The sequence below is a fragment of the Pygoscelis adeliae genome, unplaced genomic scaffold (genome assembly GCF_000699105.1).
Source record: "Pygoscelis adeliae isolate BGI_AS28 unplaced genomic scaffold, ASM69910v1 Scaffold245, whole genome shotgun sequence".
In the NCBI taxonomy this organism is placed as follows: Eukaryota; Metazoa; Chordata; class Aves; order Sphenisciformes; family Spheniscidae; genus Pygoscelis; species Pygoscelis adeliae.
This window is the reverse complement of record NW_008824766.1, coordinates 302081-305007: the sequence shown is the minus strand read 5'-3', so window position 1 is coordinate 305007 and position 2927 is coordinate 302081. Positions and strand designations below refer to the sequence as shown.

Here is a 2927-nt window from a genome sequence, read left to right as displayed (position 1 = left end):
GTGTTGTTTAGACCCTGGCCTGGTTAGGGGGGTGTCCGCTCTGCCTGCGCGGAGCCTCTGGCCCTGGATTGGGGAGCCCCAGGGTGCTCATGGCGGGCCAGGGCGGGGGTGCTCAGGGGCTCCCCGAGCTGGCTGCGGGAGAGGATTTTGCAGGAGGGGGGAAACGCTTGTGTTGCTCTGTCCTTGTCCCTGAGGTGGGAGAGGGACCTGAAATCCTCTCCTGCCTCGCTGCCCGCCTTGGTGTGGCTCTCGCCAGCCCCCCCGGCAGCCCTGCTCCCCGTCCCCTCTCCTGACGGCTTTGCTTTCCCCCCAGGACGACGACGTCGATCCCAAGAAGCAGAAAACCGATGAAGATGACTAGGCAGCAAATTATTTTACTGTTCAGCACCAGCTACACACACCCACTCGTTATGCTGCGTCAGTATACTTGACCATATGCTTTTCATGTTAACATTGTATTTATTTTCATATTCATGTCGTGCCTTATGAGTCATATAATGAGTTAAATACAGTAAGGAGATTTGGGGCTTGTTTAAACTTCTTTTTGTACATTGTCTCAGTTTCTAAAACAAATGTCAAAACCTTAAGCATAGACTAGTTCTTAACTCTTAGTAGATTTTGTTTGTTCTTATAACGTTTACTATTATTTCTGCTTTGACACGTACAAATGTAGTGATATGCGGTTTGAAAATCTGTTCTTTTTCTTTCATTTACATTTTCTTTGGGTATTCTAGTTCTTAACTTTATTGTTCATGTTATGGAGTGACTGTTTGTAGTCCATTAGCAATGGATTGGGAGATAATTCTTGAGGTTAATTATTTTCAGAGGAAAGTGCAAATGCTGCTCATCCTCACGTCTTTCCACAGCATTCATCTTTGAGATCTGATGCAATGTAATTTAATAAAATGTTAACTGTTTTTCTGCAAAGTAACTAAAGTATGGCTTAATTCTGAACACAGATGTTGCCTTCGCATCATATAATTTAATTGTCTCTGGTTATGTTTCAGTCTTCATTTACTTTTTTTTTCCCAATGCTTCTTCGTTTAAGTCTGAATAATTCAATGCAATTACAAATCCTTCTTGGTCATAATTGACTTGACTGAGTAAATTCTAATATAACTCTAATGCCTGTGAAAGAAATAAGTATTCTTAACGCAAGTACATTACATTTGTTCTACAGATTGTACCTTACTGTGCCTTTTGTGACAGGTAGCACGGTCTGCTTACATGCTTGTGTGGTTTTTATTTCTTCTGGTGTCTGGGAGAGAGCAGCAGCTGTGTCAGAGAGCCTAAGAATGCTGACTTACAAAACATGTTGTCAGAAGCATTTTATCTTACTTTTAGACATGTTTTAGTATTTGTACTAAGTGTCATAATTGGACTTAATGGACAGCTTTTGGCTTCAATAAATGATACTGTCAAGTTTTTTTTTTTTTTTTTTTTTTTTTTTACCTGCTGCTCTTGGGGAGCGGTAGGGGCAGGTTGGACTGGGAAACCCATCGGAGAGGTACAGGCTAAATGAAAGTGAGCTGGCGCGTGTGGGTACGGGCTGCTCGGCAATCCTGCTGTGTCCCTGTACGATCAAGCTTGGGGACTGCGTTTGGCTGGCGCGGTGGGGATGAGAAACCCATCCCAAAAACCCTTCCTTGCAATGCCTGCTGCGGGTGGGTGACCCTCCGGCTGTGGGATGGTGGGTGCTGAGGTCAGGCAAATGCCTCCCCTTCCTCTGGGCCGCGGGAGGCGGCACGGGGCCTGTTTACAGCATTGCCGGCAGCGGGGTGGGACGGGTGTGCTGGAGGAGGCAGCGCTCAGCAGAGATTGAATTCGGCCGGAACTGGTCCCTGAGGGATGCTCCTGCCTGCACCGGCTGCCCAGCGGTTTCTGGGGTGCCAAGTTAGCAGAGGTTTGGCGGTGGGACCCCGAGAGGCAGGCTGGGGTTTGTCTGTCCGCTTTAACCAAACCAAAAATGCTGTAATAGCCTAGACCTCTGCTGCTTCGCTGCTCCTAACCTTCCTCCAACTTACTTTTCCTCCCTCCTCTAGGGCGTTGGAGCTCAGAATAGCTCGGCTTGCTCTGCCAGGTGTGCAGAGACCCGTTTGCAGGAACCCTCCTTGTATCTGTGCCTTCCAAACCCTCGCCCTGGCTCTGGCGAGTCCCCTTTCCCCCACTGACCCGGCCCCGTGCTTGAAGCCATGCCAGATGGTCTCGTTTCCTCCTCTCGCCCTGCAATCCCGGCAGTTAGCGTGGAGATGCTGGGGGGTGATTTTTTTTTTTTTTTTTTGTAAAAGAAGAGGAACTGTCGTGCGTTCAATGTGTTGGCTGCGAGGGTCACAGCTTCTCCTGATCCCTGGGAGCCGCCAGGTCGCTTACTCTGTATTTACACCGGTGGGAAATAAGCTCAAAATCTGGCTCCTTGTCCTTAATTATCCAACTAATCGTGGTGCTAGCTGATAGCTTATCAGATTTACTGCCTCGATTCACGGGCCATATCCAGCCCTGCCTCTTGCCTGCCTGGGCGATGGGGTGCTCGTGGCAGGGCTGGAGGCCGGCGCTAGATTTGATTAGCAGGTGCTCTGATGTCCCTGATGGGATGTGACAACACGGGAGCAGCAAACGGCGCTGCCGAGTGTCACCGACTGTCACTGTACGGCTGGGCGGTGCCTTGTTGTGCAGTGCCAGGCGCCGTGCCCGTGTCCCCGCCACGGCTGCCCTGTGCAGGGCTTGTGGATCGCGATGGGCTCTGACGACGTGCGATTCAAGCCGGTGTTTGCAGATTTGTGAGGCAAATTATTCAAATAAGTTTCTGCAGCTGAGGAGCCGGTGAGCAGGCTCCGCGTGTCACCGAAACATGGGGACCCTGCACGCACAGCTGGCGTGAGGCCTCCGGGGGGGGAAGATTTTGGGGGAGCGGTGGCCTTACTGCCCCC

General features: G+C 50.2%; 1 long non-coding RNA gene across 2 annotated transcripts in view; it reads left to right on the top strand.

Annotated features, from left to right (window-relative positions):
* The window catches only part of LOC103916566, a 4012-nt gene extending 3630 nt beyond the window's left edge, over positions 1-382 (top strand). For both annotated transcript variants that reach the window (XR_663588.1, XR_663589.1), the window contains exon 4: positions 314-382. This is a non-coding gene — a long non-coding RNA (uncharacterized LOC103916566). The remainder of the gene's footprint in view (positions 1-313) is intronic.
* Positions 383-2927: the final 2545 nt, after the last annotated feature.